The sequence below is a fragment of the Epinephelus moara genome, chromosome 18, assembly GCF_006386435.1.
Source record: "Epinephelus moara isolate mb chromosome 18, YSFRI_EMoa_1.0, whole genome shotgun sequence".
Taxonomy (NCBI): Eukaryota; Metazoa; Chordata; class Actinopteri; order Perciformes; family Serranidae; genus Epinephelus; species Epinephelus moara.
This window is the reverse complement of record NC_065523.1, coordinates 21,843,344-21,858,148: the sequence shown is the minus strand read 5'-3', so window position 1 is coordinate 21,858,148 and position 14,805 is coordinate 21,843,344.

The following is a 14,805-nucleotide window of genomic DNA, read 5'->3' as shown; positions in this document are numbered from 1 at the left end:
ACATTTTCTCATACCAGTATGTTGTATTTTATTTTGATACATTTGATGAGCAAGTATCTGGAATTTGTAACAACATCTCTGCTTGTACATGAATGGAAACTAAATAAAATATCCTTAGTTAAGATTAGCTTAGTATCAGAGTGGTTGCACAGACAGAGCACATTTGCCACATGCTCTGTAACGGGGGGAAGCACCTATCTTAAAAACAGTACAGCAAGGACCTCACAGTCCGGACACAGCTGTTTGGAGGAGCTAGATCGGGTATCTCAGGCACTTAGATGAGATGCCTCCCAGACGTTTCCCATTGGTGACCAGCCCACCAGGAAGCAGCGCAGCTGGACTCATTTCAGCCTCGTCTGACCTGAAAGCGCCTTCAGATTCCCAGAGAAGAGCTGGAGCAAGGCTGCTGGGAAAACAGGACATCTGGGCTGCTCTGCTCGTCACCACTGGTGACCCTGACACAGATAAGGAGTTTAAAATATAAACAGGCGGATGTTTGGATGTGCTGTAAACTTTCTGAAAGTTGCTGCAGCTCTTCTCGCCCTGGCAGAGCAGTGTGAGCGCTCTCAGGAGTGGTGCTCTGAATAATATGGTGGCACTGACGGCTATAAATTGTTCGATGGAACATCTTGGTGTCAATGTGTGTGCTGAGACTCAGAAACAATTTATGGACACATACATTTTAGATTTCATTAAGGGTCGTGTATCAAGATGTATGGCATCAAACCAGGAAAGTGTCAAAGAATTTAAAGTGATTAAAAAAAGATGGTATTCAAGGCTTTGATAAAACCACGGCGAGGGGCTGTGGAGAGTCTTGGTGGAGGTCTGCTACAATTTCACTTACTGGCCCCGTTCAATGCAACCTCAGGCCTCACACCTCAGGCGAGTCGAGGCTATGAGCTGGAGGCCGCCAGAGACAAATGGCTGCTGCCCTCCGTGTGCAGCTCGCTGTAGCGGGAGCAAAGCTGTACTGGAGGAAGCAGCGGTGCCACTAAGAATTAACTAAAAGTCCGCTTTTCCTCGGGGTCCCCTGAAAGCTTTGCTTCATTTCTCCCTGGTGGTGGTGCCTCCGCTCTGATAGATTGAAACAGAGTGGGAGAGAAATATAGAGCATATCTGGAGACCTTCCTGTGAACACTAAAAAACAGATTTTGGATGGTTTCACCACTGAAATGCCGAAATATGACCTGTATTCTGACAATAAGTCTTTATCAAGCCAACCCCTCAGGTTTTAAGGAGAATCAAGTGCATAACCATAAACAGACGCTCGGTCTAAACCACTAAACCAACAATTTTGTTTTCTGGGGAGCATCACAGCCTCGCAGAGCAGTGAGCGTGGTTATAGATTTTTTAGACTGGGTTCTATCTATACTGTAATTACTGGCTTTAGAAATAGACTGACACTCAAAAAGTTGTTTTCCTCTTGTCCTCATGCTTTTGCACTCTTTATTTTCTGACTCAGCCCAAATTAAATCATTATTTTATTGTGTCCAGCTGTCTGTTATTCAGAGCAGGGAGGACAGAAACAAAAATACACTGCTGTTGCATTCTGTTTGAAGTGTTTGAAAATATTGCTTTGAGCTACAATTTTACAACAGAGTGCATATAGTGTGAAAAATTACCAACTCAAAGGCCAGAGTAAATGTTTGCCCACTTGGACTTTCGCTGTCTTAACTTTCGTTCCTGTCCCGCCGCGTTTCCCCCTGACACCGGCAAGTGCAGTTAAACTATAACAGCGACTTGCTGCATATCATGCCGACATTAAAGGATGGCTTTTTTTGTCAGTGTCTGATGCCGCAAGTCACTGCCCAAGCGCCAGATTTCGACGACTTCAGAGTGAGACCGGTTTGGGACTGCAGTTAACTTGCCATCCACCAGCCCCTCCACCTCCTGATGACAACATCAGCTCATATACTACTGTACATCACTTTAAAAATGCTGATATGATATGTATGAGACGTGCAAATGTAACGTCTCCACAGTCTGCAGAAACGTACAATGCCAACATTTTCTTCCAGCGACTGGGCTAGAAGTTAAACACAAACAACACAATAACTTGAAAGGAATAATTAAACACATTAAGCTGTGGATGGATTACTGAACGGTCCTACCGCACAGGCAAAGGGGCCCAAAATGTTAGGAGCCACACTGCCTTTCACCTGCAAAATGTCACTCGAAGAGACATGTACTGACCTGGATGAGATTAAAAATGACAACAAAAAACACAAAGCGACCACAAAAACGCTGCAAAAAGACACAAAGAGACTCAAAATGATTACAAAAAGACACAAAACAACAACAAAAAGAGGCTAAACAACTGTAAAGTCTGTGTGTCTTGCTCTTATGTAGGAGAGGTGGTGGGGCCTTCTGCATGTCTGTGCCCAAGGCCCCATTGTCTCACAATCCGCCCATGGTTTGGCTGAATAATGTGCATGGGTGAGTGATACTGTATGAGAAGTAGCATTACTAGGCATTCTGTTTGTGCGTTCAACATAATGTGGTCACATGTAAACTTAAATAGCCAGTGACAATGTGAACATGTAGTTTTTGTACCTGATTAAACACTGGAGTGAGCATCACTGGATGTTTTAGTACCAACACTGGGTCATAAATTAAGCACTAAAAATGCTCTGTCAGCCATCTGGAATGATCAAGAATTCTCGTCTCGAGGACCTAATGGACAGAAAAGTGTTCACACAAACACTGTGGTAGTTAATCATGAAATGTTTTCCACAAAACTCAAAGCGATTTAAACTAATTTGGAGATTTTGTGGTGACCTTCAGAGGAAAAACAGCAGCAACAGCAGCAGCATTACTGGAGCTGAGCTGCAGAAGCATTGCAGTAGTTCAGCCACAACACAAAAAGCATTAATCATTTTGTCTGTGTCTTTAAAAGCCAGGGCAGGCCTAATTTTAGAAGTGTTGTCTGAGCCGAAGAAAAACAGAACTGAACACGCTTTTTTCGCTTGTTGCATTTAAAACAAAGGTTAAATATGGCAAGCTGAAATGTCAGGTTGATGAAGGGTCTTGTTGCTGCTTCATGCTCATTTATTCAAAGAGTCAGAGATGTTGATATGTATGTTTGATGCACTGGCAAAATACACACAAACATGTCTTGTTTTGTTAGCTTTGAGGAATATCTGAGGAATCAGACAACGTGCGGATTGAATACAATCAGAAACCTTACAAATACAGGGTTTTCCCTAAAAAACAATATAAAGACTCGTACCTCTTCAGAATTCACACAAATGTCACATTTGATTGCAATGTGCAACCTATTTAGCTTTGAAATGACACATTTTGGCTGTTAAAACATGCGATGTATCTGGGGTTTGAGGTTATTCTGCTCTTACATTACTTCCCCGCTGCAAAACCGAATAAATCTGCAATTGAATTTCAGCTCTAAATGATTATTTTCTCTCAGGGCAGCTGCTCTAAAGTACATTCAATACTGTCTCCTTGGGAAAAAAATTGTCAGTTGTAGTACATGTCCTTAGAAAATGAATAGGGTAAAAATGAAAAAGCTGCATGTAACTAGATGCAGAAAGAAAATGTGGAAATAACTGTGTTTTTTTGAAGCTGATGATTCAATTGTGTTTTATTAATAGGCTGTTTGGGGTTCAGAAAAGGTTCAGAAAAGCCCTAAATGAACAACTCCAGGCTGTTTATCAGAATCACAGATTAGAGTATTGTTTCTCTGGGAGACACTTGGGCCTTTAAAATAGAAATATGAATTTTCATTTGGGTTGAATTGCCCTGTAAGGAATTCCTCTCTGAAGAACAATTAGAACAATTTCAGCACAATTAAACATACGATTCAGTCGCTGCATCAGAATGCCAATGAGCACACAAAAGACTACGGGAGTCTTAATTCTTGTATGCTAACAAAAGAAACCTGCTTCCTTTCATGTCGTCTCAAAAAACCTTGACCAAACACGGGGGAAGAAATGCCCACACACAGTGCTGCATTTTTATTAAATACCCAGGCTTTGCAGGCTTTTGGTCACATAGCCTTCAACTGTACAAAACCTTGACCAAAAAAAAAACATGCAGACCATGGGAATGTAACACTGGTATTATTTTTTGTGGAATGCAAGTACATTTTTATTCCACTCCTTGTGCCAAAAAAAAAAAAAAAAATTTCAATAACAGCACTTCTATTTGAATATAAAACAAAATTGAGAAGGAAGTTAAATGTTAATGTTATTTTTTCTGTCCAAAGAACTCTTCATGACACAGAGCTCGGACCACAAACAAAGAAAGTTATGACGGGAGAATACAGTGGATGAAGAGGTGACCACAGACCACAGAACAGGCTAGAGTGCTCCATTGTGGTGTGGTGGGGGGGGGGTTCCTCTTGCTTGAGTCAGCTGCACACTTCATTTAGTGAGCATCTGATTTATTATGATCAACCTCGCCAAATGGCTCTCCACGTTATACATTCATATTGTGGGGAATAATTGAAATGCCAAGCAGTCTCACTAAGTCAGTATATGTGGATGAGGGGGGTTGTGCCGGCCATGGAAAAGTACTGTGTGTAATGCATTCTAGACATGTTGATTTGACTGTTGGTGGGATGGGGTGTGTACGGTGTGAAATATAAATGATTGTGAAACATGAACATTTATCATTTATTGCTGCATCCTTTGTTCTTTTATGATAGTCAGGCGCTTTCACACACGTGTGCTGGAGTTCACTGACGAGAGCTTGGACTCTGACCATGTTACAAGCATGATTTTGAATCTATGTCACATGGAAGATGTCTTATGTGTGCCGTTTTGGAACAGGTCAGTGACTTTATGAAAGCAGCAGAGAACCAATCCTGCCAGACTTCTATGCTCTGCTATAAACATAAATAACCACTGCAGTGGCGCACAGTCGTTACGACAGGCCTTTGTGCATGCTAGTAGCCTAGTAAGCCTACTTAACCCAACAGCCAGAAAAAAACAAATGTTGGCATTGCACGTTTCTGCAAGACATGGATATGCTTTTGTACATTATTATAGCAGATAAGTTGAAACTTTTTGTTCCTCTTCATTTCAACAACGATTTAGGTGCAAAAACCACTTGGTTATGGTGAGGAAAAGATTATGCTTTGGCTTAAATCACAAGGTTTTGGAGACACAATTCAGGCTGGAAATGCAGCAATGTCTTGGTGAAAAGGAGTTTCTCTTCATGGCACCATTCAGGTTGCTAAAACACCCTTGTTTGGTGACTAAAAAGATGCTGGAAATACTTGCTAAAAAACAACTGGCTTTGTTGTTTGTTGGTCTCTGGCCAAGATGTCACACCATCCAACTTTCCCTCCACCTACCAATGACAATATCAGCCCAAACTATGTCACTTTAGAAACACTGAGATGATATTTATGAAAAATACAAAATAACGTGTCCATGATTTGCAGAAACGCACAATGCCGACATTTTCCTCTGGCGACTAGGCTGCCCTACTGTAATGTATGTAGAACTTGTTTTGAAATGTATGTCTAACACAATAGCCTGGAGTTATAACTATTTGGGCTAACGTTTTATCCAACATTACCTGCAGCAGCGCCGATGCCGATGCCAGCCTCAACTGCTGCATTGCTACAAGGCGTGGAGTTGTCTGTGGGTTGGCGACTGTTTAAAATTAAAAAAAAAAAAAAAAAGCCAAAGGAATCTAATTTAGGAAGCTTTGCTACCTTCTGTGTTGTTTTCTCTCATCTTTTCTCACTGCCGCTTTAATGTTTGAAGGACCTGACTGCACACTCGGTTTGTCAGTCTTGACAGATTTTCTGCCCACTTTAGGCTTGCTGCAAAACAGAGTCAATCCCCATAGACTCCTATGTTAAAACTTTACAGCAGAAGTAAACATGTTAACAGCCTGCACAGTTTTGGTCTGTATAGCTAATTCCCCCTTTTATGACAACAATACGAGTGAATTTTTATATATTTATACATTATTAAGGCTTAAAATAATGCATAATTAAGGGCGTGCAAGCTTTGATTGACAAGTGGGCGCCATAGGATAAGTGTCTACCACTGTAACAAGATAACATCATGGCATTATCATGGCATAACCCCAGATTCACAGAGTATAGGCGTTGCCCATAGTTGTGGCTATTTCAGCATGTTTCCAGTTCATGAAAGTAACATTTTGGTCACCTAAAAGAGTCTAATTCAGCACTTGGTTGTACTAAAAGAGCCTCTAAGGAGGATGTTCAGGTTTTCGTTGTAATGATTTTAAGCCTGTTTTCGTTAGAGAGTATCAGCATTAGCATTATCAAAGTTAACCATGGCCTGTGATGCACCATGTTAACTACGCTAGCAGCTAGCATTAGGGTTAGCTCCACCCTCTCATCCAAACATCCAAGATGGCCAATGCCAAAACGTTAGACTTGAGAATTCAAACAGGAGTCCCCAAACCAATGGGTGATGCCACGAAGGCTATGTGCATTATTTTATACAGTCTGTGCTCCTCACATGATCAAATAGCCTACTTAACAATGTGCAACATCAACATAGATTACCCAGCTCATCATTGCACATCTGTATATGAGAAAATTAAGCAAATCATTTTGTTAGAGATTACTCCTGTCTATTTTACACAAGAAAAAAAGAAAACCATGACATAAACGCACTGTCTATTAGTACGGCCCTGAACCACCTACATCTCTTTTATTCAGGTAATCTCTCAGAAATATACTGTATACAATATATTTTCCTTCAAACCCATCAAATGCTTTGTGTTTTTTTCCTAAGTGCTGAGTGTTTGCAGGCAATTTCCAGCACAACAGTAGAGCATATACCAAGAAATTTATCTTACACTCAACAATTTCTCCAGCTTACAGCCAATCACAGAAGGCAGCGAATGCTGCGCGTCCGGCAGATAGACCATCAGCAGCCTGTCTGGCCTCTGGCCCACACCGAGTCTACACATCAGGCATCAGGGAATGCTGGGAAATGGATCCACTCTCTGCCAGTGGTGGACCATGAAATATTAATCCACACCTCTTTCCTGACAGTGAGCAATAGTCTGGCAGCTAATGGGCATGTGTGTGTGTCTGCATGTGTGTGTCCAAGTGTGTGTTTACACATATGTAGGACAATGAAAAGTAAATGGAAAGCACTAGAATGTGTGTGTGTGTGTGTGTGTGTGTGAGTGAGTGAGTGAGTGAGTGAGTGAGTGAGAGAGAGAGAGAGAGAGAGAGGGTGAAATATAGGTGTGTTTCGACATGCCTGCAGCCATGTGTAACAGTGTTTCAGTGAAGCTATCAGGTCATTTATATTAGATGTTCAAAGGATGCCTGAAATAACTTGAGATTGTCTTTTTCTCTTTCTGTGGAGGTGCAGCGGCGGGGGCGGACTCTCCTCCTGTCCACGCTGTGTGCATGTGTGTAAACACTCACACACTCATGCTGATTCAAAGCTGCACGGACCTTGCACGGACCCTGCACGCACCGAACAACACGATCATTCAGAGGTGATTCTGGGATGTGCTCACGAGCGTGCCACCATTTTTCACCTCATTTTCACTAAAGTATGTTGTTTGCTCCTCTGAACCAATCAGATGCCGCTGACATGTCTGCTCAGTAGAAGGCAGAGGAGGAGTTAGATGGGAAATGTTGCAAAAGGGAGGCGAGGTTTCACTTTAGGGACAAACTGAGGACCAGTGAGACCTCAAATGACTTGATAACTAGATTTGAGAGCTTCTAAAAACTTCTACTAATGAGGTTGTGGAGCCATAATTGCAACTGGAGATGAGAATCAATTGTCAGAATGACTGTAAGGTTGTTCTTTTGCTCCACGTGCTCCTGCAATTCACTTTTATGGTCACTGGTGTGAGACATATTAATGGAGAAACAAGGAGCACAATGAAACTTTACAGACTGCCAGGAAAAACAAATTAAAAGCCTTAAAGGATCAATCAGTCATCTTTATAACCACATTAATTATGTATGTTCAGATATCTAGTTTGATATGAATTATAAATGAAAAGCATAAGAAAAGTAACCAAGTGCATTAATTCAAGTACTTTACTTGAGTACAATTTTGAGGTACTTTACTTGAATAGAGTCGCTGCAGTTATAATTTAGTTACAATGCAGATTCTGATAGTAGTACAAAATATAATAAATTACAGTGTAATACTATAGGTTCAAATAAAACTTTAATAATCCTATAATGTCATATATATTATGGCCCTTTTGTACTCTTACTTAAAGGCAAAAATCTGGAAAAAAAAAAAAGGCCAAAACAAACAGACAAAATAGCCCAATTTGAAAAAGTACACACACATACAGCCCATTCCGTCTTCCTGTTTTGGGTTGTTTTGCAGTGTATGAAGTTATTGTCAGTGCTGGAATAGCAACTTTCTCTGCAGGATTCTCCACCATTGAGCTGAGCTTTAACCTAAAGGACGCTCGCACACACATCTGCATTTGTAGAACAGCCAACAGGAACACAATCTCTCTGAAATGACCTGTGATTGGCCAAAGTCTTCAGTCATGGGCTAGAGTTCCTACAGCCTGAAAACAGATCCAAGAGGAGGTGCACAAGTCTAGTGTTTTCTCAGTCCACTTGAATTACAATTTGATCAACGTTTATAATGGGATTGTTTCCCAGTGAAGCCAAAATTTAACTGCCTATCCTAGCTTTAAGTAAAATTATGGATGCAGGACTTTAACATTTAACATAGTATTTCTACACTGTGGCATTGCTTCTTAAACCTAAGTAAAAGATGCAAATACTTCCTCCGCTATTACATCTGGCCACAATCAGCCTTCAACTGCTTCAGAACACATTATCAAACCTTGCATTTAGTCATCATTTTGTATCAGTCAGTGTATTAAAAGACCTGTCAATCAGTTTAATTTTGATCACAGATTGTGTCCTTCAAGAGATGCTGTTTTTGAAACAGACAAGTATAAAAATCTGCTTTGTTGCTGCACTATAGTCCTGTTTTTACATTCACATCATAGGTGCTTTAAGCAGTTAAAAAAAAAAATTCTAAGATTAAATTCTTAGATAGAAAATACAGAGGAAAAATAGCACCGATCAGAGATAAAGTGTTCTCACAAAATCTTGTAATTTAATAGTGATCATGTAAGAGACAAGTGACAGCAAAGGAAATAAGAGGAATGAGAGCCGGGCTTCAAGATAAAAGTGTAGGCAATTATTGTTGAGGAGGATGATATGGGACAGGGGATATAATTCAACGTGGGAAAGGAGGACATGAGATGCTTCTTGAAGAGATGAGTTTTTAGGGTGTGAGGTGGAAAGATTTCAAGACTCTGTATATTACCTTGCCAGTGCCTGCTTGCTTTAAATGAAACTCTCAGCCTGGTAGTTTAAACCGGGTTCATCTCACTTCTACTGTCAACGACTGGATTACATCTGTGTGCTGGAGCGTTAAATAAACATTCAAGATTGAATATCAGCACCTCCAGCCGAAAAATGAGACTATATATAACATGTGCAACAAACATAAACACAGCCTTTTCTCTTTATTTCAGCAACCCAGGTGCGGTGTTGTTTCAGTGCATCAGAACAATAACACTGTGCTGGGAAACATTGCTTTTTATTTCCCCTATAACCAGAAATGGTTATCTTGTTTTGTAGTGCCACAGCGATATACAATTACACAGAGGATCGACTGGAAAAGATGAAAATGAGGAGTGTAACAATACCCAAGCTTATTTCAGGGAGATAAGGCTGGAATTTAAATCCCTACTATAATTTAATCTTGTTTGGGTTTCACTGTTCAGACAGAGTGGTTTTCACCCTCTCCTGAATTAAAGGGACAGTTCACCTCCAATTTTTTTTCCTCCTACCTGTGGTGATATTTTTCAATATAGGTGGCACTCAGCTTGTGGTGCTCAAACTACCAAAACGGTACAATTGAGAAACTCAACAGTAATGTCTCTTTCCAGATATCATGACCTGGTTACTCAAGGTAATCCACAGACCTTGTTGTGAGCAGTTTCATGTAGGAACTACTTTCTTTCCACTGAATTACACCCGCCAACTGTATCACTGTGCAGAAGGAAGTGTGCATCTACTGTTAGCTCATCTAACACCACGAAGCTAGCTAATGTTTGGGCCCTGACACACCAAGCTGACGGTCATCTGTCAGTCAATGTTGGGCTGTTTGAGAGCACCTGTCGCCCTAGTTTTGCAGCGGCAGTCCTCGGCCCTTGTCAGCTTTTTATCGGCAAATTCAGCATGTTGAATCGGCGTCAGAGACAGTGGAGCCCGTCAGTAAATGAAATCACTCTGATTAGGTTTAGCTCAGTGCATGAGAATAGAAACGTAAGTGAGGAAAGCAAACGAATGGCTAAAGTCAAGAGAGTGTGAAAACGAAACAAAGCAAAAGTCTGTATTGGTCATTCAAAAAAGAAAACCAGGAGACCAACACAATGGATTCAAGATGCTAGTTAGCAAGCTAGGACATCAACAACACAACCTGATGTTAAGTGAACAAAGTGATAAGATACTTACCGTGCGCTAGCTAACAACAACACAAATGATTACAAACTGTTCCTGCTGAGGAGCTCACTGGCTAAAAAAAAAAATCATGTTATTTTATGTAACAAGTTTGTTTTGATCTCACTCCCTCTTGACTCCAGCTTTTTGTTTACTTTCCTCACTTTCATTTCTCTTCTCATGCTCTGAGCTGAACAGCCAATCAGCCGCTGTTTACGATGCTGATTCAACACGCCAAAAAAAAGTCAACAAGGGCCAGCAAGTGCCAACGGTGCGTGAAAAAACGCAAAAACTAGGGGCGACAGATGCTCAACAACGGCCTTGGTGTGTCTGGACCTTTACAACACAGCTGAGGAGGACGCCATTAATGATTACATCTCGTGCTGTCACAAGCCTCTTGTCCATGAGTAGATGCACGCTTCCCTCTGCGCGGTGGTATGGTTTGTGGGAGTAGTTCAGCAGAAAGAAAATAGCTCCCACATGAACCCACTCACATCAAAGTGTGTGGGTTATCTTGAGTAACAGGGTCATGATCTCTGGAAGGAGACATTGTTGCAGCACAAATGGCTGAGTGCCATCAACCTCCATTATCTTGGAGAGAAGGCAGACATCTCTTCAGCCAATATATCCAACACTCTGCAACTCACACCAAAAAAATCTAGATTGATAAATAGCGCTACAGGTAATACGAAAAAATATGTATTTTTGATGTGGGGGTGAACTGTCCCTTTAAGTGAAAGGCAGACTTGTAGCTTTCTCCAGGGCTATCGTGATGCTCTACTGTTTTATAGACTGTTTGTCACAGGGGGGAGTGGACTGATTTCTATGACTAATCCTGCTATAAACAGCTCCTGTGACATAGGCCTATCCTATTTTGTTACTCTTTGTTGCTGGTATACTGAAATCAAGCCATAATATATCATGGCACATGTGGATTTAGTGTATATTTCACATGTAGATTACAATGAATCTATATAATTTAATACACTCATTCCTATTAGACGCTCATAGGCAATAAAGTGAGAGGAAGCAGTAACATTTTCAGCACACATAAATGCAAAAGATACATGACTTTCCCTTCATTTGTGCTTTTGTGATTGCTGATAAATGATGCTGCAGTGATCTGCCTTCAGAGCTCTGCCTTCCTCTCCTCTCTGTATTTGGGAAAATCGCAGGTTTCAGCAGCATTCACCAGCAACTGTGCAGGGTGACTGTGTGGGTGGAAATATGAAAGGCAGAAATCTAAATGTGTCTGACACAGCGTCCACCGAGCCTCGGTGGATCCCTCTGAGAACTCTGGGTAGACTGGCTGCAGGTATGAGAACATAATTCAAGGGTGCCTGAAGCATTACAGACAAATATTACAGAAATAAACCCAGCGGCTGAGAGAAACACATTAATATAACGCCAGCAGGTCCAAAAACACAAGCTCGATATTTTTTCACAATGTTCTCATTTCCATTGTCCTTTAAAGATTGATGACAAAGAACAGGAAAGTTTCTCTGTGAGACTTATTTCTAAAGTGATACAGCAGGTCAGAACCAAGCATAAAGTACATTTTTTTGCTTGCTGCGAAATGTCAGAAACAATATCAGCGTTAAAAAAGGGAGTTTCATGACCAATTTATTGCAGTCGTGTTTTTGCCCATCAGGGGAAAGCTCCATCAGCTGGAGGCTCGGTGGATCCATAAGAATAACAGCTAATCAAAACCTTTCATCCTGATGGCTGCTGAGAGGAAAAGAAGCTCTCTTTAGCGCCTCCTGCCCCCGAGCACCTCAGTCTGAATGATGACGGACAGTAATGCAAAGGGCTTAGTGTTGCCACAGAGCCAATCACCTTAAAGCTCACTTTGACCTCCAGGGTCTGCTCAACAGAAAACACAGAGCCTATAAGAACACAGCTGACATTTAATCCTACTCTTTAGTTTCTTTTTTTAATTAAATCTGAATGTCATCATTCTTTACAGTCTTATCAGAGTGAAATATATTTTCACTCAGGGCTCAGTTTGATACATTCCTTCGGTTGTTTTTATTTCTCGAGCAGCCTGTTATCAGCCCGTATGGCTGATAACTGACTGAGTGAGACTGATATTGAATTATTCATTCAGGGAGCACAATTCAACCTCTCAGCAATAACTTGTTTAACATTCATACAGGTCACATTCACAGCTCTGCTAAGAGCCTATGGAGCCATGGGTGGATTATGAGACAATTGGGCCTCTGGGCACAGATATGCAAAGGGCCCCACCACCTCTCCTGCACAGGAGCAGAACACACAGACTTCGTGGTGGTTAGGCATCTTGTTATAGTCTCTTTGAGGTAATTCTGTCTCTTATTGAGGTAATTTTGATTCTTATTGAGGTGATTTTGTGTGTGTTTTTTGGCTGGTATGCATCCCTTAATGGTTGTTTGCCCATTTTTCTAGTTACTTTGCTACTCTCTTCAGTTCCTTTGCATCTCTTTATGGTCATTTTGAGTCTCTTCCAGGTCGGCATGTGTCTTTTTGAGTGACATTTTGCAAGTAAAGGGCAAGGGTGCCCCTGGGCCTGTGCCCAATAGGCCTGCTGAGTAATCTATCCATATATAGAGCCACCCAAGGCGTCTGCCCAGTAACTGTACAGGAGGTGTCAAAGGCTATGAGGTCATTGTAATGTTATCAGTTATAAGAGAATATGTGCATAATAAGTGCATAAGGTATTAGCCTCCAGTTTTATTTCTATGTTGGGCAACAAAACGAGAGCTCTTGCAGACAAGTTTACACGCAAATGTTTGTATGCATCCTCTCCTTTGTTTTACTTCATGCTTTCTTTACGTCGCACCCATTCCTCAAGATCTGTCTGCAAGTGTGCAGAAGCATTAGTTTTATGGTTGGTTGCCAATCCAATAAAGCAAAACATCAGCTGGCTGTGCATGCAATCACTGTTGATTGAGAGGAGGCATATCAGTTCCGGTTCATTACTTGATATGATCACTACTGTGCGCCTCTTCATAGCTCAAAAGCACATTAGTTGGCCAATAAAAAATTTTGTATAGTATTTTTTATTGCATGGCAATTTTGGGTTGTACCACTCAAATGTTTTTGATACTGTGAAGCCAGCAGCAAATGTTTGACTTTTCCCAATAGGATGCATGCGCAGATTATGAGACAAGGGTCCCCCGGGCACAGACATGCAAAAGGCCTCATCACGTCTCATACACAGGAGCAAGACAGAGACTTTGTGGTGGTTTTGTTTCCCTCTCTTTTCTTTTTGCATCTCTTTTTAGTTGTTAGGCATTTCTTGGTGGTCGCTGTGTGTTTTTTGGTCATTTTATGTCTCTTTGTGGTTGTTTTGCACCTCTTTGTGGTCATCTCAAGTCTCGCCCTGGCCAGTATGTGGGCGCTTGTGCCTAGTAGGCCAGATCAGTCATGGATGGATTACTTAATGGGGCTCCTGGGGATCGACCTAGGAGCTCAAAATGTCCCTCAATTTAACACATACCGACCTGGGAAAGACTCAAAATGTCCACAAAGAGACATGAAAAGACCGCAGAGATGCAAAGGAACCACAAAGAGGCAAAACCACCACAAAGTTTGTGTCTTGCTCCTTTTTAAACGAGATGGTGGGGCACTTTGCATATCTGTGCCCAGGGGCCCACTGTCTCATAATCCACCCATGTGTTCAATAATCCATGCATGATAAGATGACATAATGACACGACTCTTACTGCTCTAAATAACACATGCTGATTTATTTTGCTTTTTAGTATTGACTGTAATTTTCCAATATTTTCAAATGTTGAAAAGGTTCTCCGTGTCTCGATACTTCGTCTTTGATACGAGTTTTCACATTCAACAGAAAAATAATCAGATGCAGCTCTTTTGGCATCCTGGGTTTCCAGGCAGAAATTTAAATCAAATTATGCAAATATGTTAAGAGTCACTTAACTCAGCTCTAAAATTAATTTGAGAACCACAGCCGAAAATTAAAACTCTTAAAGGCAGTTTTGCTTTAAGAGCAAATTATGTGCTCTTGTAAAGTGCTGAACCAAACACAAGGGCATGCCCCGAGAAACAAGTTATTTTGGGTAAAATACAGGAAGGTTTTCAAGTTAGAGGTCCAGTGTGTATGAGGGGGATAGATTGGCAGAAATTAAATATAATAAATATGTTTTCTTTAGTGTATGATCACCTGATAAGTTTTTGTAACCCTAGAATGAGCCGTTAGTATCTACAAGTTTTAGCTGGTTGCAATCCTCACTGCTACATGCCACATAATCCTACAGTTTCTTTAACCCCCAAAATGTCAAAAACAAGTATCACACACCTTCAGTCTACAGCTTTTTTTAAATGATGAGTTCATAACA